We start from the raw sequence: 7576 nt of genomic DNA, 5'->3' as shown, positions 1-7576 counted from the left end.
AACAATCCCATCAATATGTATCAGCTAATAATGACAATGACGAATATATGGTTATTGCACTACAACTTGCAAAGTATAACACTTGAAACCGTTTATCTTCAAAAGTAAAAGTTTTTATGAAATAAATGTATAAAGATCTAATATTGATAATATCGTAAACCCAGTGTCCAGTATCGGACACGAGTCTAAAATCTAGTATCATACATAAAAATGTGATTACTAAAGATTAAAAGATACTATAAGTCAAATCTCTTTATTATTATATAACTAAGAAATTATATTTTTGTACTTAGTTGGTATTAATCTTTACTTGTCACATCAGATTTTTTCTCATTTGTCATTCTCTTCATTTTTTTGTGTATGTCTCTCTCATTATTTGCTATTTATTTTCCATACGTATATATTCTATTTATTTTATTATTTATTTTTGAAACAGACATATAAAAATCTCCTAAAACTTTATAATAAAAAATTAAAATATATGGATTCTATATCTATCTTCTATATCTATGTCTTCAATATTTTGTTTCATCAAAAATATTCATCTTTCAATCATGTTCTTATATTATCTTAGCATACAAGTCAATCATCATCAAATATCCCACTATCCTTTATCAACCAATTTTTATGTGAGTTTTACAATTTTTATTTTATGTGTTTAAAGTATAAAAGCCCATTAAAAATTTGCAAAAACTAAGATAATATTAATGATTTGATCTAATAAAAGATATGTTCTTCTACTGCGAAACCAGTGGTGGCTCAAGGGTAAAACAAGTGAAGCAAGGGCTTTAAGCCCAGGTATCTGAAAACCTCATATTTTTCTAGTTATGCATATGACTATGTAGTCATGAGAATTAGAGAACTTAAGTTTTATCAATTAGGTGATAGTTGTTTCAGCGGATACAAATTTTTCAAAGCTCAACTTATGCGAAAAATTAAATGAAATAACAATTCTATCGATTATGAGTGATTTATTATTTTAAATTAGTGTTTGAAATGAACTATATTTAAAATATCAATAGTTTTGTTGCTCGAAAAAGACCTCAATAATAAGATTTTAATTTAGGCCTTCGATTTGATTGAGCCGCCATTGTGCGAAACTAAAAAGCTTGTGTGTAAGTATCTTAACATGTTTATCTTGTGAGGTGATGATAAATTCATATTTCCAGTTCCGCATAGGCTATGTTGGGTTGTTTCATATTCATATCAAACGTTCCACCTTAGTCTTATAAATTACATATATATATAGTTTTTGCTATATCATTTATATTTTTGATTAATTAGTAATGATTTTTTGTTATTTGCTAATTATTGTAATTTTATAGAGATGATCATTTTATAACTAAAAATATGTTCTATATGATGTGTAAAGTAAATTTTTAACGAAACAAATATTGATTTTGCAGTACGTCAATGAGATTGGTAGCTCATTAATATAAGATTTTTTAACAGACACGCGTGTATTTTAAAAGTAGATCGAGATTAGAATGTCGTTCAAAAAATAAGTGTTGCTATTCAATACATCCCTAATTTTAAAAAAAGTTATATTTCTTATTAACTTTTTTTATATGTGAAACTTATATATTCATAAAATCATAATCTTATAATTTGCATAGATGTATTTGGCAGTTTTTTGTATTATTAGAAGGTATGAATAATTTTGTAACTATCAATTATTGTTTATATACGTATTCAGACAGTCTCACACAACGTAGGAGTTTAATCTAGTATCTAAATAAAGCATCAATCAACCCGACCTGATGCACTGTAAAAACGTAAAATTAAATGAGAAAAGATTGGTATCTTTATAATTATGAAAAAATGTTTATAACATATTTTGGATAAGAAAGAGTATTTGATCTTAACGAAATGTATCACCAAAAACAAATACAAATGGTTTTTTCTACTTATAAAATAACAATTTTTGTAACATTAATGGCATTTTCTTATAAAATTTTAAATTCTCATATTTATGATCCGTATTTTGGTGATCGATGTAGGCCTTCAAAATTTATTAGCACCCCTTATCACATGTTCCCACTTTGAACAATGGTAAGAGAATGGTGTTTTTTTTTTCTTTCCATATGTGACACTTTTCTTTTCATGCAAAGTAAGATTTTTATTTATGTGTCATTTTTTAGTAATTTTAATCAGCACTCCTTGATCACATGTTCCCACTTTGACCGATGGTAAGAGAATGTTTTTTTTTTTTCTCCATATGTGACACTTTTCTTTTCATGCAAAGTAAGATTTTCACTTAGGTGTCATTTTTTAGTAATTTTAAACATTTTTAAGTATATTGACATTTAAATTTATACAATATTTTTTATTGCTCGTCTGACACTTCATTCATCACGTCATCATTTGCCTATGTGGCGTTCATATGTGGACATTTGTTTTTATCAATTTTAGATAGTAATTAAAAAAAGCCAAGTACAAAATTTGAACTCATGACCTTTAACTTATAATATTATGTATAAACCACTTGATCTAATTTTATATTTGTTTATTTTTTGTAAACTATTGTAAATATTTAATGAATAATAACACTAATTAAAAGGAAGTGATAATATAATTATTGATCTTTATAACTTATCTCTTTAAATTTAATTATCATTATAAGTGGAATGTAATTTACTTTAATATAATATGAAACTAAATTATATTGATAATTACATGTAATATTTTACTAATTGATTATATTGTAAAATATATATTTCTTATTTTAATTTACCTTTGTAAAATATCAATGTTAAGTTAGATATTTACTTTTTCAATTTCATACACCTATTCTTGATATTTGCTTTTATATTCGATTTATATCTATTTCTCTTCACTTTTATATATTTTTATTTTATTTTATTTTCTAGGATCTACTTTATGATATCATTAAGAATTCTTTTAGTTTTATTATAAAATTTATGGATAAATAATACAATCAACTTTTATAAAGTGTCAAATTCTAATATTTGTTTATCAAATTTACATATGATTTAATTTATCATTTGATAAAACAACACTCATGATAAGTAATTAGTAATTGTTTTTACTAATGGTGTCATTATATCCATCGATGGGGCATGTATAATCTAGTAAATGTATACTTTAGGCCCTATAAACTTTTCAAATTTTGATTTACATGACTTTTCATAATAGTTATTAATAGATCGTGTGGCAAATTAATTATCCACCAACAATATATACTTGTTTGCAACGAGCATAGTACCCGCGTGTTATGGCGGTGGAGAAAGAGAGCAGCGACGGAGGTTATAGAAAGTCGATGAGAGTGTGTAATGATTAAAAAGAATGGAAAAATGAGGGTATATAAGGGTTTTATATTTAAGTAAGAATATTTTGGGAAGAAAGAAAGTGCTGAATTTTAAGAAATCCAATACTCTTTATAAGGGAGTATAGATAACAATACCATCGATCACAGGTAAAAGTCTCATTTTCGTTCTATCTATTAGCGGAAAATTAGAACAATTTTTGTTTTTTGAACATAAAATTAAAACAAATTAAGATGTTGATAAACGAGTGATTACTTGTTCAATTAATATTGAGAACTGATCAATTAATGTCACCGTATATATTAATTTCTTATAATTAAAAGGATGGATATATATCTACTACAAACCGTCCAAAAATAAGTTTTTATATATTAAGTGTTGAATTCCAGGTTTTCTAACGTACGTGAGACTTACGATTAAGAAGAAAGAAACAAACAAGTAGTAGACAAAAATAAGACAACGTAGAAAGAGTCTTGTTTCAACTTCGTTGTTATTGGACTTCACTGTACATGGTACATATTGACATATATGCATGCATTCGTTAGAAACCAGCTGCCGTTTAATTTGATACGTATATGTAGTGTATATATATCGATCAATGAACTGGAGACAGTAGTATTATTGATCCATATATGATTGAGTGTTTCGAATTATTTTAAGTGTGAGTATTGTAACAATTGGTGTTGTTTCAGTTTTATTGCTATAGACACACTTCCATATGTGCTTTTGTCCTTCAAAGAATTTTAGACATCCAGAACAACAAATGCGGTATATTACTATATGCCAGATCCATTGCTTATAATTATTATATATTTATAATATAATAATATAAATAATTGCATAGTCAGTCAACTAGCTAGCTAGACTAGTTCATACTTCATAGCTATATCACTTACGAGTATTATTTATAACGAAATACTTCAGATTTTATCATAAGTTAAAAGGGCTTTTTATCTAGAAAGTATCTCAACTTGTTACTTTTTATTTTATTAGGGTCTAAACAAAAATCTGTCTTATCTAGAGAAAAAAAACCGGTTAAACCAACTATATTGGGTTTACCATCAGGTAACCGGTTATTTTTAATTTCGAAATGCAAATTTTTTTTTAATTAATGCCAGGTGGATACTTTTAAGTCTCTTGCGTCTCTTTCTCTCTTGACTTTCTCTCTCTCTCTTTACTACTTTCCCAGAACATCAACCCAAATCCAACATTTTCCTCAATCACAATATGAAACTCCCCAATTCGATTCACATTATCTATTAAAAAAATTATAAGTATAATATAATATATTCAGACTTAACACACACTTTCTCTCAAGAAATATTTGAGATTTATGCACTTTCTCTTTCTCCTTCTCCAGATTCCGGCCTCCCCACAACCGGACCACCGCCCAACTTGCCGGAAAAGTAGGAAAATGCTACGAAAATAACCTCCATCCTCATATATATAATACCTCCAATCCCTAACACCACCTGACACCTCTGTTGTCGCGCCACCGGAAAGTCACCACCGCGTCGCCACAGCCCCCGACCCCTCATTTAAGATGGTTGTTGGTGGCCAACATGCATGATAGGTAGACGGATCTTGGTGCGGGTGGTGACCAGATTTTCGCCGCCATTTACTTCATCATCATCATTTTGCGTGATAAGGTGGGGAGAAAGGAATCATCGATCTTATCTATCCCCCACATCTCTGTCTCATTTTTTTGATCTCTATACGTATATGTAAGTTGGAGAACAAAGAGTAAAAGGGGGCACATTTCACATATCTGGTTGTGGACCATTTGTGTATATATATAGTTTCTGTTTATAAATGATAAAGGTGTGATTGATATGCAAATGTAATGTGAATAATGTAAGATTGTAAGATATGTGAAAGGCTTTGGAATTTTTTTACATCTGGTTTTGTCTCATTGTAACATATGTGCAATTGGTTCTTTTAGATCTGGGGTGTGGTTGTTCATTATGATGATTGTTGTTGGCAATTCCCCGACCTGTAACGTAAAATCTTAAATGTCGGTGGCATTGTTAGTTCAAAGAAGCGGCCACTTGACTGCCATGTATAATCATGATGATCCTTATTTTAATTTGGGATATTTTTAGATAGTTAATGTGCTTGAATGGATGAAGATGGATGAAGTTAGATCTGCAAGTGTTTATATATATATATATATATATAGGGTAACACTCCGGTGAGAACAGTCTTAAAATAAAAAACGGTGAGAATACTTAAAAAACATCATTTTGATGCATTAAAAGTCCATAAAACTAACATAGTGCATAACTAATTATCATTATTAATATGTTTAACAACACATTGATCCGTCAAAATAAAAAAAATCATGTTTTTTAGTGGATGCATCATTTTGAAGAATATGCATCCAAGATGGATGCACAAAAAAAAACATGATTTTCTTGATTTTGATAGGCCAATGTGTTGTTATACACTTAAATAATAATAATTAGTTATGCACTATGTTAGTTTTATGGACGTTTAATGCATCAAAATGATGTTTTTTAAGTGTTCTCACCGTTCTTATTTTAAAATTGTTTTTATTTGATTGTCCCCCTATATATATATATATATATAATTGGGCACAGATGGGTGCAGAGATGGTGCCACGTAAGTAATGACCGGCCCCACAACATGTTTCATCAGGTAAAAACCCAATATAGTTGGTTTAGCCGGTTTTTTTCCCCTAGATAGGGCAGATTTTTGTTTAGACCCCAATAAAGTAAAAAGTGACAAGTTGAGGTACTTTCCAGATAAAAAGCCCTAAATTAAATGCAAAAGATATATGACTTTTAGAGAAAATGTCACAAATGATCCTTGTGGTTATCGGTATTTGCATTTTGACCCTTATGTTTTTTTTCGTTGCAAACAGTTCTTTAGTTTTTCATTTTCATTGCTAATAGCCCATGAGACTAACAATCGTTAATCTTAAGCAGATAAACCCGCAAATTAGGGTATTTTAGTCTTTTGCTTTAACTTTTCCGTTACCTATATCAATATTCATTAATCATCTTCTTCATTATATACATGAACAATCACCCAAACATAAATATATCTATATATTCTTACACGTATATAACCATTGTAATTTTAACCTCCAACCTACCTTAAGAGATATAACCATTATATATTATAAAATCAACTACGTATTTATATACATATTCACAGATCTAGAAAATGAAAACCCATAAAATCCAAATTAATTTTATCAACATCTTCAAACTATGGATCCACAAAGAAACAATACCAATTATATCTACAAAGAATAGACATGCAGATCTGAAACAAGAAATATCTGATTATGGCGGACGTGAAGTGGTGGCAGAAGGTGACCGGTGGCTCAAAGTTGTGACCAATACCATATTCCGTTGCTCATGTTGCTGTTCTGCCGTTGCTTCCGCTGTGGTTCCACCGCCGCCCCCGTTATCCACATGAGATTTTTTTTGTTTTCATATTTACTTTTTTTCTAGACATAAATAATCAAAAAACCAGCAACTATTATGGCTTTTCATGTAATGGCAGTAAAATTGAACCCGTAACAAAAAGGAGTTAGTGAACTGGGAGGAAGGGGGGTTCCAGTTGGAAGCTATTGAATCGTGGTTTGAGTTTGGGCCATTTAGTAATACCTTTTTCTACATATATCATATATGTGTTGTTTAAGATGTATATCAAATCAATTCCACTTTTGACTTTTTTACTGCCATGGTTGATGTTGAGGTATACAAACAGATTATAAATTTAAATTTTGTGGACAGTTGTTAAATCCTGAGTTTTATTTATATATAGATATGCATTATATGGATTTCGATATGATGTACATAATGAGGGATATGGGTAAGCTTTTTTAGTATTGGTCAGATTTTTGTGGTGGTGGTGGTGACCGGAAGAAGGTAGAAGGAGGAGAAAGAAGGGTATTTTCCTTTTTTTACTAAATGGACGATTATACGCTCACTAACGGCTCAGAACTAACGAAAGTTAGTCTCAGGGACTGTTGGCAATGAGAATAAAAAACCAAAAGATTGTTTGCAACGGAAAAAAAGCACATGGGACAAAATGCGAATACCGATAACCACAGGAACCATTTGTGACATTTTCTCTGATTTTTAATATGAAAGACAAACCATAAAGTTATCGAAACGATCCTTTATAATATTGTACTAAAAAAAATTGGATCTAAACCTAATTATGGCATCAATTATTATCGATTACATTGTCTATATATATATTACATCATTATGTCACGGTTTATAAAATTTTCACACAACAAAAATGTTATT

This window comes from Erigeron canadensis, chromosome 5 (genome assembly GCF_010389155.1).
Source record: "Erigeron canadensis isolate Cc75 chromosome 5, C_canadensis_v1, whole genome shotgun sequence".
Classification (NCBI taxonomy): Eukaryota; Viridiplantae; Streptophyta; class Magnoliopsida; order Asterales; family Asteraceae; genus Erigeron; species Erigeron canadensis.
The sequence above is the reverse complement of the archived record's forward strand: the minus strand, read 5'-3'. Positions refer to the sequence as shown.